At 39.5% G+C, this 22,340-nt stretch overlaps 1 long non-coding RNA gene across 1 annotated transcript; it reads left to right on the top strand.

Annotated features, from left to right (window-relative positions):
• The first annotated feature begins 18,819 nt into the window (after window positions 1-18,819).
• Window positions 18,820-21,831, top strand: LOC118598093. Its single transcript, XR_004947194.1, has 2 exons — window positions 18,820-20,420; window positions 20,502-21,831. It is a non-coding gene; the product is annotated as an uncharacterized LOC118598093 (long non-coding RNA).
• Window positions 21,832-22,340: the final 509 nt, after the last annotated feature.

Below are 22,340 nucleotides of genomic sequence, written 5' to 3'. Positions count from 1 at the left end.
AATTCATTGATGGGATATGATTTAAGCCTCTGATAAGTCAAACTTCGTAAAAGGCAATTAATTGTTACATTTCCTGATTCATTTGATTGGATTACCAAGTATGTTAATAATGTAGGAATCCCTTGAAGAGAAAGCAAATTAGTTCCTGTGGTTTATTTCTTATTCCTTGTCCTTGAGTGTTAATTGCAGTGTTTAACCCAGTTACCGTCATTTAGGACGGAGAACTTTCAGATCAACCACAACAATAACACTCGCCACTCCTCATTAAAACAGAAATCATGCGTAAAATGAGATTGACGTGAGAATTCTCAAAGGCTGAGGAAAGGAATAAACGAGGAGTTTTACACCCCCAAAGTGGATTTAATGAACAGGCAGTTAATTCTGCTGCTTTCAGCATCAGGTAAATCACAAAATCCTCCTTGGCAAATGAGCCAACTCTCCACATTCTTCACAGTATTTTTTAAAACTGCAGACAGAGGGTATGCCCCCTCCTGCCCTCACCTTATCTGTGCTGCAAACCGCATACACAGACAAATTCTGCCTTGAAATATAATATCAGATTTATCTAGTTGCTGGGAATAGTGAAATCCTTCACGGAGGAAGCACTCTGTTGGTAGGATTACTTCAGTATTCACCCACCGTTTTCTCCTTATTATCACTTTTTTTTTCTCAACAGACCACTTTAAGGCCAGTGTTTTAATGTTCGGCTCAATTCAATCCCCAGCTTTTACACTGGATATAATATTTATTTTGGTTAATCATGCTGAGCTCAATATCCTCAGTAGTGGGTAACAGGATTATGTGTATAATGGTTGAAAGTCAGGTCACACTTTTCAGTTATGGGCTACTGAGCAAAAAAGAAAAGTTTGCCAAGTAAATTTGTACTTTAAAACAACCTTGGCTGGAGGTTCATGTGAAGAATTCATCTTTTGGACTTTAACTGAAAGTTTTATTTTAGTGTTTCAGAATGATAAAAAGGACGCATTGCCACATACAAACTGGCACCTCCACAAGCATCATAATAAGTAGGTTATGGTATAAATGCTTTGCTGAACCTTGTTTTTTTTTTTTTATCCGAGCTTGGCACCCTGCTGCACGCATCACTTAGGAGAGGACAAGGCGCCTGCTGTTTTAAAGGTCCATTTTGAACTTAGAGCCGAGGCTGACACCTGAGGAACCCTGCCTTTGATTGATTGTTGAGGCCATTGATCTAATTTTGAAACCTTTTGAGTTTCCTCTCCACATCCTTCCGTCTCACATGTGAGGAATGGAATAAAACTAATTTTCCTCGCGCCTCATGCCGGGCTTCACTCTCCCAGGCAGGCAAACTGAGTGAATAAATAAATAAATAAACCCTGGAAACAGGACTTTCACAGCGGCGCAGGGATTTTTATAGACTGGATCGATTAAATTTGTCTTACTTGGAACAATGGGGATCCGTAACTCGGTAAGTGGTAATGTGGTTGAAAATGCCCCTCACTGTGCCGCTATTAGGTGAAAGAATGTTACCATGGGAGTTTTAACATGCAGGGATTACCGAGGCATTAGGCTGGTCTGAGCTAATTAGAGTCAAGGGCAGCCTAGATAGTGGAGATGCGGGTGGGCGTCCTGAGCTGTCAGGTCCTGCTGTGAGGATGAGAGGAGGGAAAACACTCCAGGACTTGATGGAAACCAGGAATACTTGCATATGAAAAAAATAGATGAACTTAAACTTTTAACAGACAAAACATTAGTTCTCACACTCAGTTACTCCAAAAAAATATGAGAATTTACGTTAAATTATATAGTCAGTTTCAACATAAGCTGTCTTAGTAAAAAGAGACATTTATACAACAAGAATATACGGCCTCAGTCACAGATACTTGCTATGAGGCGAGAGTGCTGACCACTGTACCACCATGCAATCTCCCATTCCATCACACCCCAAAGGTGATCTATTGGGTTGAGATCTGCTATCCATATATCTCAGCAGAAATGGAGACTCATCAGACCAAGCAATGCTTTCTCAGTATTCTGTTGTCCAGTTTTGGTGGGTCTGTGTGAATTGTAGCCTCAGTTTTCTTTTCTTAGCTGATAGAAATGGCATTTCCTATTTTTCTGACCATTCTCATTAAACCCTAGAGATGTTTGTGTGTGAAAATCCCAGTAGACCATCAGTTTCTGAAATACTCAGACCAGCTAGTCCAGCACTAACAACAATGCAACATTCAAAGTCCCTTAAATCACCTTTCTTCCCAATTCTGATGCTCAGTTTGAACTGCAGCAGATAGTCTTGATCATGTCTACATGCCTAAATCTAAATGCATTTAGATGCTGCTATGTGATTGGCTGATTGTAATTTGTGCTAACGAGCAGTTGGACAGGTGTAGCTAATAAAGTGCCCAGTGAGTGTATGTAAAAAATACTTGTTAAACTCAAGTTTTTTGCTTTTATTTTAAATTTAATTAAAAAAAGAACCAAATACAGTCATGTATTGATTTCCTGTTGGTAAAACTGAAGTAAAAAGATTATTTTTTCACAAGCAGTCTTTTTAGAAAAGTTACTCTCTTTTTCACATGGCTGCCAACTTCTTTATTTCATAAAAATACTTCAACCTTTGTTTGTGACAAGTGGACAAAGTAACCTTCTCTTCCATTTTCCGAACAGGTTTGTAACATTTTTAACATGCATGCTTTTATTTGTGAAGTGTGCATTCATGTGTGTTTGTTGGAGACCCTTTCCATCTCTGAGCTCTGATGTGTCACTTGCTATGTCGGGTAAGGACAGAAACCCACAGTGCCTCGGGACATTGTAACAAACTCCCTTGTGCCACCAGCCTAAGCCCCCCCTCCCCGACACAATTAGCCACTCATGTCTAATTGGCATTTGAGGCTTCTCTGCTTGATCGACCGTGGCCAAATCAGCATGAAGTGGTAGAGCAGTGGCTGCCAAACTGTGATTTAACTGGTATCACGCTTTGTTACTCTTGTTGCTACTTACATAATTTGTTGATGTAAATTTACCCTGGCTAATTAACATTGTCAGCCTCCCATTTAATACGAACAGACGTGGGATGCGGTGGGTTTTCTGGTGCTACTGTCCGTTTGGCTGATTTCTGACTGGCAGTGACTAGGCGTGTATGTGTACTACAAACTTCGTGTCCTTGCAACTTGACTGAGGCACTCCATTTCCCACTACACAAGTAGGTTATAGCTCAAGAAGTAGATTGGAAGTTTGGAAATGAAACAAACTTTTTGGAACTACAGTGAAAAGTGATTAAAGTCTCACTCCAATCATCTTTTGATCTATGGCAAAACTATTCCCAGTGGTCTTTAAATTATGATTATGTTGTTTTTAGCCAAAATAAAAATAAAAAACTATTTCATTTTCAAGGACTTTGATTGTGCAGACCAGCGGAAGTTCATTAGAAATTTGCCTCAAGGTTTTGACTGACTCAAATTTGAATAGAGAAATACTCAGAAATGCAATTTTAGCTATTTTTTTTGTTCCCCATCATGAGAAAATGCCACTTAGACATGTTAAAAACACTGACTACGTGATTTCAATTAGATAGCATGTTTTTAGTAAATCTTTTTGTTATTATGGAACTAATTTTTGAAGTTACCAACGGTTTAGATGCTGTTAAACAGACATAAATTTCACTGGCCTGGCAAGGGAGGTGAGTTTTGTGATGTTTGTGGTGACTTTGCTTCAGAACTTTTTGTTCTTTGGATTGATAGTTCCACAGAGGTGTCTTTAGATGTGAGCAGTGATTATCATCCAACAGAATATCCTTTCTTAATGAAGGGCACGTGTCTAAAGGATGACTGGTTATACAGTGTAGATATCTATTTGCATTAACTTTATTCAGAGGGATTTGAGTGAAATATGTCTGGTGTGAAGACTAATCCTCAGTGGTTTGCTGTAAAACCATACTATTTTAAATAATATTTCAGAAAAAGTCTAGACAGAAATGTCACTCACAGCCAACTACATCAAAAGTTGGTTCAATTTTCAGGTGGATGCTCAATGATTAGATTTTATTAGGAGTGCTTCATGTTTAAGTAAGATGTACTGCTGGGTAGAGCTGGCCTGTTGTGCACCCGCCCATTCAGCCAGTCAGGATATTAGATCAGACTCGAGGTTTGTGATGGTGGCAGGGTCAGTGAGCATCTCATTCGCATACCTCCCTTCGCTCTCTCCCATTGCTGCACACCCATTTACTTCTCCAGCGCACTGCAGTGTAATCAGGACAGCAACACTTTATGAGAAACGAGACGACAAAAGGATTTGCACACAAAGCTTGACAGTGGAATAAACCTCATTTGCCTCCAGAGTTTGAACTTGAGTGCGTAGGCACTCACAAATCCAAAGGAATTAAGTTTGAGCACATTATGCTGAGCCCTAATTGTTTGGATTCATTTGCATCTGACATTTATGGTGCCTATGTACTCATTGTTTTGAATATTTATTGTTCATTTGTACTTTAATGACCACCCTACGAAGTCTTAATGTAAAGTTTTAATAGAAAGTTTTCTAAGCCTTATACCTTCCAGAATTTTAATTTGTTTTGTTGGAATGAAAGATTCTCTACTTACTCTTAGTTTGTTTTTGTTTTCATATTATATATTAATGTGGGATTTGACCTTGTTATACAAATTAATTGTGATACTTTACCTGTCTAGATGGTCCATGCTAATCAGCAGGTAAACTGTGTGAATCATAGATAAGTGTGTGTCTAATTAAATGGATACAAAACATGTGATTATCCTATAAATTAGAACAGAAATTTTTAAAATGTGTGGGACCCTTTTAAGTGTCTGGTATTTTATCCCCACACCATGAACTACAACCGTACTATGGTCTGAGTGCTTGAGGGGGCTAAGTAAATGCCCCCTCTAGGGTATCCCATAGCAAATTGGTCCTTGGTGACAAGCCAAACAAGGAGAGGTTCAAATGTCTCTTATGTAAACTCTGATAGCAAGGGAAACCATGCTGCCTGGACTGACATCACCAGGTTATTCTAGAGACATGCTCAGGAATGGGGCCTTCAGGGAAGTACCCAATAGCTTGGTCTTCCCTCACAAGACCTGGTCAGGTTCAACCAAAACAGACTATGTGGAAATAGAGTGTAGGCCCACCACCAGTGGAAAGACCACAAAGCGTTGGTGCTGTGTGATTTGGGAGGTGCCTCGATGGCCCAATCCAGGGAAATGGATTCTATCCATAATTTTAATGGAACTTTATCTCATCATCATGGAAAGAGCCTGCTGAGCATCAGCTCCCTCCAGTACACATTTGAGGCTCTAAAACCCAATTCCTTGATAAGTGTTGAACTTTCTTCCACTTTATAAATTGCCCATTGGGGGAATGCAGCTTAACCCATCTCAACCGTCATGTGTTAAGGTTTAGACCTGTGATTGGATATTCATGCACCTATTGTTACAGGACGCATTTCTTCAAGCAACCTTACTGGAGCCTTTAGAAGGGATACTTGAAAATGCTCCAATTAGGAACTCCATTATCGTGCGTGGATTCTACAATGCTAAGAGGGAAATGACAGTGATACCTGGAAGGGTGTGATCACTTGGGTTCCATGATCTGAACCAGGACACTGCTTTGATATTTGACTTCTATGACACACATGGTTCTTTAGTGGTGAGCTCCATGCTTGAACACAACAGTTTCCCTCAGAGGTAGTGGCACCAGGACACCCAAGAGTGGTGCCAATGACTAACTTTTTAGTCTACTCTCATCTACGGTCATGGCAGAAAGGACAAGATCTTGGATACAAGCAGCTAAAATGTGTTTACTCCGTACAATTGCTGAATGCTCCCTCAGAGACAGGGTGACAAGCATGGTCATCTGGTGAGAACTTAGAGTAAATGTGCTGAGGTGCCTCAGGCTTCTCTTTTAGATGCCTCCTTGGGGAGGAATTCCAGGTAAGATCCAGCAGATCCAGAGGAAGTTTCTGTGAAGAGGGAGGCCTTGGCATATCTGCTTAGACTACTGACCCTGCAGCCTCAATTCCAGATGAGTAGAAGAGGATGGATGAATGGACAATTAGTGATTCTTATTGAACCTTTATGCTTTTTTTACTTTTCTTTGTAATGGTGTGTCTTGAATATTTTTGATCATATTTAAAAACAAGTTGATCAAAGATTATGCAATTCTGAATGATGTGTATATAAATATATTTTATAGGCTTTAAACAATGACCTTCAAAGCTGGTCCAATTGCTCTTGTTACTAAAGCATACATTATAGCTTTATTATGACAGAATATCAGAATAACTGCTTGGGGTAATAATAAGATCAGCATTTAGCATTTTTTGATACCAAATTTGTGGTTTTTGTCTGGTTTGTAATGATGTGTCTTCTTATTCTGATTTTGCCATTGTCACTTGACACATTTACTATCTGAGCATGAATTCCTTTCATCTAACAATCAGAATAATATTACTGGGATTCTTTTGAATTATCCACACATATAGAAGATTTCCAGCAACAGCCAAAAAAAATGGTTTCATTTTTGTTAGGGGCTGTTTATTGGTACTTTTATGAAGATCTCTTCTGGACTTCTTCACAGATTTTGGTCAGTAATAAATAGGAATTTCCCTCAGGGTAAGGCTCATAGGGGCTGTTTGTTTTGACCAATGGAACCAAAGCTTGGAAGCCCGAGGAGTTGGGCTGTTAGAATTGAAGCAGGTGGGTTCTGCGCTTCAAAGACAAAAAGATAATCTTGTGAAAAAATCTAAAGCTGGGCTCAGAAATGCAGTGAACATCTACAAGCTTCTGCTCACAAAGACACAAAGCTCATAACGTGGTTTGTGCCAGCCCAGGAATGCTTTGATGTTGCTGATCTCCTAACTTTTGTTAGTATATTTGGCTGAGTTTTAATGTAAAATATGTATTCCAAATGCCAACTCTTCTTTAAAAAACTTAAAGGAAATCCCAAAGAAATAACCTTGGAGTTGAGGGCTTGTGCTAAAGCATCAGTTGATTTAAAGGCTCAGCTGCAAAGTCATCCATAACACAGGGGGAGAAGTACCTGGTCAATTGACGGATAAATCTTTTTAGAAAAAAAAAGTATCACAGAAGCACATAACTTTATCTTTGATCAGCCAATATTTCTTTAATCATCTGCGCAGAATGATAATGTAAGAATAAATACATTGACTGTCTAATTGAATGATTAAAAATAGATTTAATACAAAGCAGTGAACCAAGAGTTTTGGTTTATTGGGCCAAAAAATTCAATATAAAGAAGAAAACAGAAAAATAGACAAGAAAGAGAAAAAATGTAGCTACTGATTCTTTTTCTGATATATTTTTAGTTAGGAAAACAGGATGCAAAACGTACATAGTAGTAATTACATAGTATCACTGTCCACCCTTTCAAACGCTTGTGCAATGACAGTATAATTCCAACACCTCCGGCATATTCTAACAAGCTCTGTTTAAAGAATAAATCTTCTTTACACAGGTCAGCCAGCAAAACTATGTCAAAGCTGAGCTACTTCTCAATCCTCTGTGTAGCTATCCTGTCTTCTGAACAGATGGGAGTCTTTCATAAATCAGTTTGTGGCAATCATAACATTCCAGTTTATGCTATTGTTTTGTGTTAGCTCTCCAGCTATAACCTAATCCAATTAGTTGATATATCAGCTAACAAAAGAGATGGATCATCTATGTTTTTGTGGGAACAAAACTGATTAAGTAGCCTTGGGCTGGAACACAGATGTCTTGCAGTTCAAGCTTTTGACACTCAAGAATAACAAGTTGCACCATAAGGAGTTTCACATGACGGTCAGAAAGTTTTGTTGAGTAAGAAACCTTGTGGTGCAGTGATTGCAACATTAAGTTATTTTTGTGCTGAGGCTATACATGGATGGTAACCTGATATGAAAGGTGATTTGGACATATGCAAATGAGCTGAGATGAGACAGAACAACGGTCTTCCAATAAAACCCGGCTGTGCGGGACTCATAAATAATCTAGAGGTATTAGCTTTGTCATGAAAGATACTCATGTAATGTGGAATTAATAGGTTAACCATTCTAAAAACATCAATCTACACAAATTTTGGACCTTACATGTGGTCATTCTCTAGCGGCTGGGTGGCTCAGTGGGCTAGGTGAAGGGCTGGCACCCAGGAGCCCTGGGTTCGATTCCAGGGTTGTCCACTGATCCCCACCCAGATTGGGTCCTTAGGCTAGACCCTTGACGCTGCTGCCTAACTGGGTCCCTGTGCCCCTCAAGTACAGGGTTGTGTCGGGAAGGGCATCCGACGTAAAAACTCTGCCAAATCACTAATGCGAAACAGTGGGTGCTGTTACGCTGTGGCGACCCCAGAAGGGATAAGCCGAAAGTGAACAACACATATGGTCATTCTCTAGCAGTTACTAAAATCTGGGGGACAATAGAATTGCCCATTGGGGATAAATAAAGTTTTTTGAATTTGAATTGAAAACTGTGGAAGATGTATTAAATTATGATTATGCACCTTTCTTCTTTGGTAGCCAGGACACAAACATATATTTACTATATTTACTTTACAGTGGTACATTTTGAACTTTGAGCACCTCTGAACATTTTTATTTTTGACAAAAACTAGTTTTGATTATTCTGCACAAGCTGGCAATGAACTACTATAATAGCTGCTGGAGATGTATCTCCATCTGTCCAGGGTACCAAGGTATTACTGTCAAACAGGGATGTACTGTCTCAGGTAGTGGCTAATATTTATTCCCACCCTAACTGACTTGATCTATGAGCCTGGCTTGTGAGAGGCATAATTTAAGCAGAGCTGGACCCAAAATGTCCCGAACACTATTCAAAATGTCTGCGAATACTCCACTACATCTCTCATGACTGGAACTCAAATGTTTCAATGGGACTTAGCATTGGTGCTACCTATACACTCTCTTCAAACCACAGATTGACACTAAGTCCATTTTCATCATAGTGTTTCTATATTATGTAGAATTAGCTTTGTGCAATAAAACAACCCCATCTTAATGCAACAATACTGCGTCTTTATTTTCCATAGCCCCTTCAATCTGGGAATTTAGAGCTCTGCAGCCTTGGATGGATGGATGGATGGATGGATAGATATTATTTTGGACTTGTAGTCTAATCAAAGAACAAGAACACATATCCATTAAACAGAACAAGTACAGTGCCAAGAATATTTCTACTTTACACACAAGTGGTCTTGCGCTGACCTTTGGTGTCTCGCAGGAAAAAGAAACCCAAGGCAGAAGCACTAATGTCATTTAGAGATGTTAAAGGGAATTCTTCTAATAAGTTACTTGTTTATTCCTACAGTTTACAGTAGGATTAGTGAGACTTTTCTCTGGACACCTTTTATTGTTCAGGTCATGTGTTGGTAATTAAGACATTGCAGTCATCATACAATCAGTATCTGGGAATGGAATGTGCTGGATCTCCAACAGTTTACTCTAAGAGCTTATGTTTATAAAGTTTTCTGCAATGTAGTTTTGCGTTTTACGGGAAGTTAAGCGTCATTGTTTTATCAATATGCAGACAGAATTGGCAATAAGAATGTATTTCTTTGTGAACCACATCAACAGAGAAGTTTTTCTTCTATATTATAATTAATGTTTTTGTTTTTTCAGTTGATTTATTTTATGCTTAAAAATGTGTCATTCTAAATGAAATATGATAAAACCAAAAGAGTTCCTTTTTTAAGAGTGGCTTTGTTGGTTTTGCCTGCAGAGGGTGATATTGTCCTGGACATCAACTCTTGTTCTGTGTGCATTATTGTGGATCCCTTGACTCTTTGCTCACTTGACTGTGTTGTTGTTGTTGTCGATTCAGAGTGTTCCCGAGTCACACAGACAAATTATGCTTTAAGACCGAATTCAGCTTTGTAATTTACCAGAACATTAAACTAAGGTTTAAAAAGTGAGGCAGATTTAACAAATTCCATTTGGTATGAAATAGTGGAGGTGAAAAGCCACTCAGCAGAATGTTGTGTGAAGGGAGTCCATAAATATGAGAAATAGTTGAGGTTGAGAAATGGGCTTCGGAGGTGGGAGATGAGATCGCAGCGGTTCAGACCCCCTCCTCCTCGTGCCGGCCGTCAGAAGGAACGAAGTAGCCATTTTGTGGCGAGTGCGATGGTGCGGTAGAGATGAGATGGTTAACACCCCTCTGCAGTACAGCCACCCTCCGCTCTCCCCCTCTAATTTTCCTCCTCTTTTCTTTTCTTTGCTCTTCGCTCAGTCGACTATGAAGACACTTCATCTTTCCTGACAGCATGACCACTACTGCATGTTCTGATGCATTCAGCATACCTTCATTGCATCATAAATAAATCAGAGAAATGACTTTTTTTCCCCCCTTTTCTCTTTTCCTCACATGTTCCTTTATCTCTTTCCTGAACCATTCCCGTTGTTCTGAAAGCTTGCTGGAAAACGGTGGATTTCCTGCGCGCTCCTTCTCTCTCTCTCTGTCACTTCTTTTACTGCATGTGCAGGATCATCACCCTCAAATCTCCTTGTCCATTATCTCAAAGGAATGAAATTATTTGGCTCCATAATGATATTCCGTTCTTTCTGTGACATTATCTGCTTTAATTTTAATGTAAATGTCACGGGTGTGGGGCTTTTTCTTAATTAATGTGTGCACAGTGGATGCAAATAAGAACTTTCGTAATGGAAACAATGTCTTTTTTTCCATTGGAAGGATTGCCTTGTTATAAGGTAGACACAGAAATCAACTTGGAAACTGTGTGATGACTTTGCTGAACCAGGGAACACACATCAAGCAGCAAGCAGAAATGTACAATTATGGGGGATTCACATTACATGAGCAGGTGGGGTAGCTTTCCATAGATTAGAAAAAAGGGGGATATGGGGAAAGATTGTCAAGGAGAGCCCCAGCACTTTCTGCTCCCCTACTGCCTCCAGGTCCCTCCACCCCTTCCTGTAATCTCCACTCCTCCATGGGTAGTCTCAAACCTTGTGTTCGTCCACCACCAACCAATTACCTGGCAACCCTGTCCTTATCCCCAGCACAGCCGTGATGCTGCTGCATGATGGGGTTTTTGTATATTGAATTCCATCTCCTGGTGAGATAAAGGGTGTAGAAACAGGGCTCTGCCGCTGTGCTAGATAAGTGTTTCTCACAAACCGTTCCTCACCGCTTCTTCTGACACTGATTGTGAAGAGAAGAGACATTGGGGATGGTAGACAGGGGGATATGGGGGGGTGAGACCCAATTTTACCGTAATTTCTCTTTGGTTTTTAATTTGTTATGAAGCTTCTCACAGTGAAGTTGCCCCCCCAGCTCATAAATGCCTCCCATCTTGATGCTTGCAGAAGTCTCCATGTCACTGCTGACAAGAGAATTCAAATATCAAGAGAGAGTTTTCCCCGCAACTCTTCCTCTCATTGTTGACTTACCAAATGCCAGATATTACTCTGTGGATTGATAGTTTGTCTTCATTAAGGTCAGCCGTTCAATCTGCAGAGGTGACAGTTATGGGTTGAGCAGCTCTGTGGAATATCAGCTTTTATTCAGCTTCATCCCTTCCCTCTCAGTCCTATTTGTAAGCTGTCCCGAGAAGTGTCCCCTGGTACGTGAGGCCTGAGCTAGGGCCATCTATCTGTCTTTGTCTGACCTGCTGCAGGCAACTGCTCTCTTACTGGTTTTCCTGGGGAACAATGTAAGTGATGGACCACCATTCATATATCAAACCTGCAAGGCGTTTGACAGTGCAGGACAGAAACATTGAAAATAATGACCCGAGCAATATGTATCAGAGGTTAAAAATAGAGAGCAGCAGATAAGTGCTCGCAAAGTTGAAGTAGAGAGCTTTTCTGTGAAAGCCATCAAACCTCGGCCCTCCCACTGTTTTAGAGGTTAATGGAAGCTGCCTTGAGCACAGCAGAAAAGATGTTTCCAGTTAGCTACAAAGAGTGATATTCAACTACTCGGACACTAATATGCTTCAATTGAATTTCTCCTTTTGTCAGAGGGGAGTCAGACCTGCCGCGGACCCTTCCTCACAGCTGTGCCCTCGCCTCTCACAGCTTCAGCCAGCCTGAGCAGAGCCAAAAAGGTCAAGTGTGAGGGGTCAAGTTTAACCTGAAACCAGACGGAGTGAAGGAGGGGTTCACGTCTGTGAAGCATTTTGCTCAGCGGCTTTGTGTTGATCAGGTATGTGCACTGTTTACTGAGTGTTTATGCTTATGTGACTAAAGATTTATTATGTATAAAAAGCTTCACATTTTTGTGGAAAATATTTCCGAGTGATTTAGTAAAAACTCTGACCTTATAAATACTTGCACCGTCTTTTCTTTGATATTTTGCATTTAGCTTTGAAAGAATTAATATGGAGTTATATGGAACCTTACATAAGGTGTTCTCATCCTCTTCATTTGCTGCAGCATTTCTCAGCTCAGATATGCCTTTTATCTGCCAACGTCTTAGTTTTTTTTTAAAACACTGTGCACAATTATTTTCACATGTTTGGAACTTAATGGAGAGGATCTGGTGCCACCTTATTTTAGTTGTGTGTACTTCTGTGGATCTCCAAACGCTTCGTGTTCACAAACATCTGTGTCTCTCACTCACTTTCTCTCAGTCACACACACTCACAGTGTGAGTCAGCCCACACCTGGAACAGATAAAGGCTCTTTCATGTTTGCAGGTCTATCCTGAGGTCAGCGAGGGCTGGTGTTGAGAGCTAGTTTTACTATGAGTGAGGGGGAGCTGAAGACGGAATAAAATGAAACCATATATATCCAGGTGTTTTAGAGTCGAGCAAATTTTATTAGTTTGCAATTCCTTCCTTGATTCCTTCCTACACCCCTATGGAGATGCTCTCATGGTGTTATCTCTCCCATCTGTTGCATAGTTTTAAACTCAAAGATGCATGTCATGTTTCAAACAGTCTGGTTGTAATTTTGATGTAGTGGATGATTGTATATGATTTTAGAATGCTGCAAGCTAGCTTTTTAAACAAACAGTAAGCATAACAATAATTCACAAACATGAAACAAGCTACTTGGTGTCCAATAAAACCTATAATCTTGCTATACATAAGAACAATGTAACTATTGCACAGAATCCAGCGCTGAATGCATAAAAATATATTTTTAGCCAGATTAACTATAGACATTCACCCAAACAGTGATGGTAGCCAGGCTTCAGTTTACAACTAGACAATTACAAGCGTAGTACTGAAACCACTGCGCTACAACCAGCCAGGCAGGGTTTTTTCAGTTAGAACATTTTGAAAGACGTTTACTATGGTAATTTAAAAATCAGAGTAGATTCATTTTTAATAGACTGGATCACTTATAAATAACAAATCTTATCATGTGTTTTTGTCTTTCCTTTTACACACATTTACAACCCTAAAAGTCACGCGGTGAAATTTTTCAATCATGTCCAGTTTCAATTTCAATGGTTAACCATGAAGAGAGGTCATGCTTTTGTCGGATAAAGCTGTTTGGTGGTTGACCAGGTTTTTGGGTTATCCCGGCCTGTAGAGGGTCATAGACAGGAGGGAGGGCCTGCATCCTAAGAGGAGAGCAGGTGTGTCTTGCAAGGGAGGTCATGAAAATAGAACGTACCATTGTCGTGCGTGTGGTAAGTGCATCGTAAAGTATTTGTAAGGTTGATGTAAGTTACACGCATTTTTGATGCACAAGTGATCCAGTCATTACTAAAGTGCACACACTGGCCCTTCACTGACTGTGTGAAAAGCTGCATCATAGGGTGTGCAGGTAATACCAAAAGCCTCATTTCCACTGAGTGGTCTGGTACGGTTCAGGCCAGTCCTGTCAGGAATTTTTAGCATTTCCATTGTGAAATGGACTCATTGAACAGTATCAAACCGTACCTCTTGGAGGCCCACATTGGTTGTAAGTCCACTGAAAAGCGGAACGGAAGCCACTGTGTCCAACCATTCTGTGCAAAAGGGATGTGCAAGGAGTGCTGACTCTTCACTAAACAGTACTAACAGGCTCTTTATGCAGTCTCCAGGTTGCTGGGAGATTTTAAAGACTGAACAATTTGAATGGCGTGCCTGCGTCTCACTTACTTCCTCCTTACTTATCTTTCTGTGCTACACAAGTGTTTTCAGAACACACCAAGAACATTTTTTACATGTGGTTCATCGAGCATGCTACTACTTTGATATCCCGAGTTGGCTACTTCCTTACCATATACTGTACAGGTTTGTCCATTTTTTGCCTGCAGACAGCTTGCATCCACCCGTAAGCACAGTTGTGACTAAGACATGAGATTTTACATCTGGACAGCCCATGACCAAACTCATTCTGACAGTTATACCTCAATAAAACCAGGTTTGGAGTTGAGAATTAGCTCTGAAAACTTGTCACCTAAACATTTTTTTGCAGAACATTCGAGAGAGCATTACTAAATATGAAATATTAGTAATTCTCTAAACATGCTAAATATGCAGAGTATGCTTTTATATCATTACTCTTTTTTGGTAATTTATCATGAAACCATTCTCCAAAACTGATGTTTGTAAATACTGTATTTATATTTTTGCATGTAAAGCTAAATGAAAATACCTTAGGTATTATATAAATATATATATTTGCGATTGCTGCCCTAATGTTTTTGCAATTGCAAAAAAATTTTGGAAAGCAAAAAAAAACTAAGTCTCAAAATGCAAAAAAAAAAATAGTTTTTTAAAGCAAATATTAAATATTTTTACTTGCAAAAAAAAGTTTTTTACAGTAAAATTACAGTACTTGTAGTAACTCTACAGTCAAAATCTTAAGTGAGTTGCTGACACCAGTGTAGTTGTTAGTGTGCTCTAAAATGTGCAGAAATCTCTGCATAGGACTTTCTTTGGACAGGAGAGTGGGCCACGACACCTGTGTCCCATAAAGTTTCCAATGCAAGTGTAATTTCTTGTAAAACTGCCTATAATTTGCTGCCCTTTGGGAGAACACTATCTTGGGGTGTGAAAATCAATAGGACAGGGACTGGGCTTGGTCTCTATGCTGAGCCACACCACAGCAGCTGTTAGGGTAATTCTCTAATAGCAGGGGGATGAGGTTGAACCTATCTAATGCTCTATCTGAAGCAGATAAATGTTTTACAACACCACCATTTAACCCTTCCTACCCACAGCAACCTGCCCCTGACTTATGTGGAGGCTCTACCCAGGGAGTGCCCCCAGAGCTGAGGCGCACACGCTGATGACTGCGGTATTATTTTATCGAATGTACTTAGATATGGGTGGTTCACCTTGTCTCCACGCTGGGTGTGCATTCAAACACTTACCAGTCTATAACCTTGTAAAGATGGATGCTGGAATGCCTCGGGCTATCTCCAAAAACCCTCCACCCCCTTTCAGAGGTTAGCCATGTGGAAAACATGCATTGAATCTTACAAGATGTGACATGTATAATGTCAAATAGGGCAGGTATGTAAACCAGTGAATTATGGGATCCTGATTAGACCTCTAAGTATGCATAGTGGGTATCTTTGAATACGACTGATAAATGTCATTAAAGAAGTTATGAACCAATGGGGAGGCACAGAGAAGATTTCCAGATATGAATGGCTTGATAGAGCACTCCTGCCGACATTTTGTTTTTAATAAAGTGAGGAGTGAAGGGCGTTGTGTGAATAAGGGCCAAAGTAAATGTGATGGAAAATAAATAAATGAAGAGGGAGATCCCACGCAGACTTGCAGCCCAGTTTCACACGTCAGCTTCAGCAATTCTTCTAGAAGGGAGCAGAGAGATCTTATTGTGCCTGCTGGGATTGGACCAACAGCAATTACTTGTTTCTGATTATTATTAGATAGCTGAGGAAATTAATTTAGCTCCAAAATGCATGGTCGGATATTAGATGGTGAAATTATATGAGAGAACCAGCGATTGACCCCCTTCCCTCCCCCAGCCTTTAGCTATCCCTTCAGAGACGCAGATAACTGCTGATCTCCATCACGCCATTAATGAAAAACTTAGATTCAGAAAAAAAGCTATCTGCAGCGATGTTGTAATTAACAAGGCCAACTCTTCCACCCTTAATGTTATATGAACCCCTCATTAATATTTCTCCAAAAGCTGCCCAACAGAATTGTGGCTTAAAGTGCACCTGCGGAGGTTCTGCTCCTCAATCTTCTTCACACTTGAAGGATAATCATGACGCGATAAGCCATCTGGATTGATTTGATCCTCGATCCATGCCTTCACTTTTGCTCTTTGGGTTTTTTGGAGGATGGAACATCATTCAGCAAATTTACTGTGACCCAGCATTAGATGCTGTATGTTGAAAATGTATGGAGGATTTCACAGCTATTTGCAGCTCGGTCTTTGTATTAGGCTCTCATTTTCTCTCTTATGGTCTCACCTTTTCACCTCGAACCCATAAATGGTCACGGTAATTATCAAGCACAGACACTCTCAAGTGTGTGACTTAAAGTGTATCAATAGCTAATGGCTAATTCAGTCTCCGTGTGAAATGGCTCGCTGTAGTGACCTACATTCACCCTTTGCTGAGACAGAGTAAAATGAAAGAATACCTCCTTCACTGTGACTGTACTGCATGAATATTCAAATCTTTTCTTTGTCATTTATCTGGTATAATAAGCTTTTAGCTCTGAGTAAAAAGCTGTAAAGTGCTAGTTTTTTTTATTGTTGTTGGTAATTTTTTATTTAGTTTTTTTAAGCTGCTGATTGACATTGTAAATCAAACTTTGAGAAGACAAAAATAGAGAGTCGTCTTAAGTAAAATATATTAAATAAAGAATTTGTGCTTTAAACAGTCAAACTGAATACTTTTCATTGATTACAGGAAGAGTAAAATAAAGATCTTCATGATGTTTTAGTGAATATCTTTTTGCAAAAAGAAAAAAATAAAAATAAATTAATAAAACATATGTGTAACATCAACTGACACGAATTCAGATGATCCCTGCTTGACTGTTTGATCATTCATAAAAACTACATCATGTTGCTGACTTCTTCCTCATCTCCAACAATTTAGATGAAAAAAAGTCAGAATTTTTCCATTAAATGCAAAAAGGTTAAAACACTGGTCAGAATTATAACAAAATGGAGCTAAGACAAAGACATGGTGAATCACTATAAAAGTGTTTGGTGAGGGAGGCCAAGGAGGAGAAATGTGAGTGGGGGACTGTTCAGCTATGCATTTATGTGTGTTTTTTTATGAGTGTGGGGGTGCTGGAGAGAGCTCAATGGCAGGTATATCTAAAAATTTGATTTTTTTATGTATATATTAGCCGAAAGGGGGGTGTAGAGGTTTTGTTTTGACACCCTACTATAATTCTGGAAAGGTGCAGATAAAAAAGCCAGTTTTCTGCACAGATTTCCTTCCTTTTTTGTTCCTGTTTGTCTGTTTGCATGTATCACCTCCTTCTGCTTTCCTCTTTTTGTTTTTTCTTCACCAGATCCCCAAGGTTAGATTATGTCTGGACATCAAATGAGGCCAAGTCTTGATGCTGAATATATTGCGCCCCTCATCCTCCAACCCTACACAGCCTCTTCCAGAACTGCCATTAGATATTCAAGTCTTTGTCCGGTATAAGCTGTGATAAATCAAAGGCAGCCTTGAAAAGGTTTCAAGAACAGTGAAACAAATATATATGAGTTCATTTCCCTCTACAAAGCTCAATATGTTGGCCAGGATTAAATGTGACTCAGAATTTGTCTTTTTCTGAAGAAGTCTTGGGCACTTTGGTGACAAATAAAAGGTTGAAAATCTTTAGTCATTAGAAGAAGGGTATTCTGGTCGGGACAAAAGTCATAGAATGTCATTCTTAAAGCCATGTGGTTATTATCAAGAGGAACGCTCACATCAGAACACAGATTTCTGTTGATATGTAAACTTTTCTTTTTTTTTTACACAAAAAGTGCAATTTGGCCGAAACAGTATAAGACATCTATTGAACCTTTCATTTCTCTTTACAACTATCAAAATCTGAATGTTTTGTTGTTTTTTAACATACAAAAATGCGCCCTGCCTTTGCCCCATAGTAGCTGGGTAGATTCCAGCATCTTTTTGACCCTTCACAGGAATAAATGAGTTTAGACGATGAATGAATGAATAATACAAACATACATACATCTTTGTTAAAAAAGAGCTTTGGGCTGTCTAATCTTGCAGAGGTGATCGTGTTCTGCATCGTTGTCCGGTTAAGAATCCAAACATGACTGTCATTAAATGTGTGCTCTCTTCTTACCCCAGGCTTTGCCTTATACATTTCTCCACTTATATATTCATATGTTTTCTTTTATTTTGTCCCGTACGTGTAGATTATAGCTAAGCGAAAACAAGGCAGAGGCTGCATATGTGAGCCATTATTGGTAATTTTGCACTTGAATTTCTTTTCCCTTGACCCCAAAGATATATTTCTACAGCTTGTCAGTAATAATGAACAAAGACTAGCTCTCTTTTGAATGTCATCTGATATCTCACCCAGTGTGCATTTAAATGTCTCTTTGTGGAAAACTGGGTGGCATGTTCTGCAAAATATATTGTTTTTTGGGAAATTCTGCAGTTGAAATGTCATTTGACAAAGGCTCAGAATTTCTGATTTTCACAGGAAGTTTCAGAAAAGCAATTGTAGCAACAAAGAGGTTTTTAACCTTTTTGTGATGGAAGTGCATTCTTCTGAAGCCTCTCCTTCTTGTGCATGGACGGCAGTTCACACGTCTGACCAGTAGATGGTGGGCCTCGTTCAGGTTTCCCAAGTTTCTGCTCACTGAACCCTGTTTGCTCACCCGTGACTTGTGAAAGTGCTTTGAGGTAGGCCTCCCTAACCTATCATCCAGCACCCCCCCTCCCTCCTTCTCACCCCCGCCTCCCCTTTGAGCACCCCTTCCATCTCTGCCATCTCCCCCGTCTCCCCCATCTCCCCCTTCTTTCTCCATCCAGGGGGCAGAGCCACCGAGGTGGCAGTTCTAACAAGCTGCCGGGGACCGCGCTGCTCAAATGAGCCAAATCAAAGGGAAAAGGGGGGCAGGATAGGTAGTGCCATGAACCTCCCGCGGAGAACAACCACTCTGATGAATAGACGATGAATTTGTGTTGCTTGACACGACAAACCCAAGGATAACCCAGTGTTCACTCGACATTTTTATCTTGTAATAACCAACAACCCCCAAAAATAATAGAAATGACTGCAGCAATGACCGGCCAGTAACGTGTGTATTGTTTGTGGGACAGATTTGAACATTGGACAGTCAGATGGAAATGAAATTTTGTTGTCGATAGAAAGAAATGTGAAGATCGAGGTGTGAGTTCATGTCCTCTTTGATGAGAACACAGGATGTTGGAACCACAATTGTTCTGTTTTTGTTCAAGGCTTGAATTTGATTTTTTTTTTTACTTTATTTAATAGATTTATTGATTAACTCATTGGCATTTCAAATAAAACACAACACTCTCCTATTACTTTATGCTAAATTGATATTCTTCCACATCCTTCATCCATCTTGGGGCATCTTTTCATTGTTTAACATCCATGATGAAATTGGGTCGTTCCACTGCGACAGTCCCCTTAAAAAAGCGTATTTAGGCTTCAGTCTGTCACCTCCTCAGCACACTTTCCAACACGTTAGTGACCATGAAAATCCCCACGCACAAACGCACGCTGGTGCATATACATGTACCCTGTGCTTCATTTAACACACACAGAGGCAGGGCATCATGGTAAAGCTGGAAAACAAGGAAGAGCACAGAAATTGCAGAAGCTGGAGTTATCATTTCTGTTCTGAAATGCTTGTGGCATGATAGAGGAACCATTGAAATTGTTCATTCTAAGAGGGGGGAAAAGGAAATGTTGAGTATAATAACGTGACTGATAATGCCTCCGTTTTATTCTCCTATTTCTGTGCAGTATCACTGTTCTGAACAGAGATTTCACCATGATTTTACAGTTTATAAAATGTAATAGATATTGTTTGTTTCCTGGTGTTTTAGGTTTCCTGGAAGTTCAAGCAATTACACGACGAATAGTACTTCTTTTCTGGTATATCCATTTAAGAGAACAAGAACAGTTCTAATTTATTTAGTCATTTAAACCCACAAATTTACTTTAACAATATTCTATAACAGCTTTTCTTCTGCAGAGAGTTTTAGAAAGGTTGATTTGACATGCATCCCATTTCTCATGTCACACAGTAAACTGTATGGTTTACTGTGCAACGTCTGTGTCCAGCCAGTCCAGAGCTTCTGCATTTCCACTGGGATACAGACAGATATTTACCTGGCGGTCAGACTTACCTCCGCCCTCTTGCATCAGCTCCATCGTGTTGCCTGTGTCGCACCTCCATGCAACGAGAATGTTTTCCTGGAAAGAGCAACATGTGACGACTTATTCTGTCATTAAAAAAAGCAAGATATCATTTATAACGGCCAAGAAAAACTGCTGCACTTTACGAACTGTGTTTGGTAAGTCATTTCCTTTGTGCTACTGCAAGCATTGTCTCTGGATTGGATGTTGAAGCTGTTTCTGCTTTTGGTTTTCCTGAGTGGACACAATAAAAGCAGTTCTCCAGAAAGCCACTCAAACATAGACTGATTGGACAAAAGGGATTGGAGAAAATCTGGGCCACAGCAGAATCCAGCCTGCCCCTCTGCTAACCTCCACTTAAACAACACAGCAGCCATTTCCTCCTTCTCTCCCTGGAGCCCCTCGCCACTTGCTGAAGAACCAGTTTGGGCGGCTGCAGCACAGGTGCTGTGACATCTGTCATTTTTACCCCTCTATATATAATGTGTGAAATCGCCACCTTATCTCAGGTTTTCACGTTGTTGTTGTTAGCTGAGCATAGAGCTTTTTCATACACTGTAAAATTAATATGTATTTTATTTGGTTTTTTTTTTATCTTTTTAACATAATCTAAAAAAAAAACAAATATCATTTTTATTTGCTCATGTATTTTTACATTTTTGTGACTTAATTAGAAAACAATCTTGGTACAGAAATAATTATAATAAAAAAAGATCTTAAAATAGCAAAAATGAATTTTGTTACTTCAGACATATTATTATTTATTCATTTTTAATTCAAAAGGATTCAAGAATGTAATGTCCCTTTTTTGTGCAAATGCATCTGGCAGGAATCAGCTGACCTTGCTGGGTGAACTGAAAAGGAAAGAGGCTGTTTCGCTTTAGCTCTGGCCCGACTGCAGAAGTCAGAGCACTAAATCCATGGCATGTCTGCAAAATCAGGCGTGATGGAATGATTATAGTCCTGAACTAAACTGTAAAAGAAACAGGAAAACTTCTCCACTATATAGCTTTTGGAACCGTTGAAGTCAAATGTAAAAAAAATAAAAAGATAGAAAAGAATTTGCACAATTTGAATATTCAATTTTCTCAACAAAAATATTTTAATGCAAGATTCTAGCAGAACTAAATGCAATTGAATAATTGAAGGGTTGATACTCATATAATTATAATCAAGTATTTTTGTAATATCTATGTTCACATAAAAATTAGTGATAAAAATCTTTAGTTTTTGCAATTGTCCCTGCAAATGTTCCATTTCAGGTTTAGGTTTTAATAAACACAAGAGTTGGATATGACGTGCTGATTCTTTTTTCTATCTTTCTCCATTTCTTAATACATTTATATTTGTTACATCTTTGAAAAAAAAAAAAAAAGACTTCTTTTTCCTCAAATCGACATCTCACCTTTTTATTTTCCTCAGCTGCTCTGACAGCCATGAATCTTGTCACTCATGTTTTTCATCAAGTCTCGTCCATGGAGCGTGTGGTGACTCTTGGATTTAGCCGCTGAAGCGAACGCAATGGTCAGAAAGGGAGTCGCAAAGCAAGCTGAGGGGAGAAAAAAAAAACACAAAAACACACTTCGACAGCAAGCTGACTGTCTCAACAAAATGAAGATTGTGCCATGCAATAACACAGGAAAGCAACAACAGAAACAGAAGTCTGAAATAAAAATGGGGCAGTGAAATGTTGTTACGCCTGTGAATAACATCAACATTTATTCGAGGTGATTTGAGTGAGCAGACAAAAAAGCGGAACAGTGTGTACACTGTACAAAAACACTTCTTTGCGCCGGCTTTCTTTCTTTCTTGCCGTTTTTCCCTTTTTTTCGGTTGTTGTTGTAAGATGTGTAAGAATTTGGTTGTGTTTTCTTGTGAATGCAGGTAAAGAGAGCAGAAAACAAGAGAGTGGAGTGTGTTCTCTAATGTTTCCTCCTGGTTCGATCCTCAGATGGCAAGAGCCATATCACTGGCTTTTCTCTCTGTATCAGGGCTCTGCTGCTTGTCAGTTCAGCCGTACTTGTTTTTATATGTGAGCCATGTTTCTTTTGGTACAACTTTTTTTTTTCCTTTGTTCT

Source organism: Oryzias melastigma, linkage group LG3 (assembly GCF_002922805.2).
Source record: "Oryzias melastigma strain HK-1 linkage group LG3, ASM292280v2, whole genome shotgun sequence".
NCBI classification, from domain to species: Eukaryota; Metazoa; Chordata; class Actinopteri; order Beloniformes; family Adrianichthyidae; genus Oryzias; species Oryzias melastigma.
The sequence above is the reverse complement of the archived record's forward strand: the minus strand, read 5'-3'. Positions and strand labels throughout refer to the sequence as shown.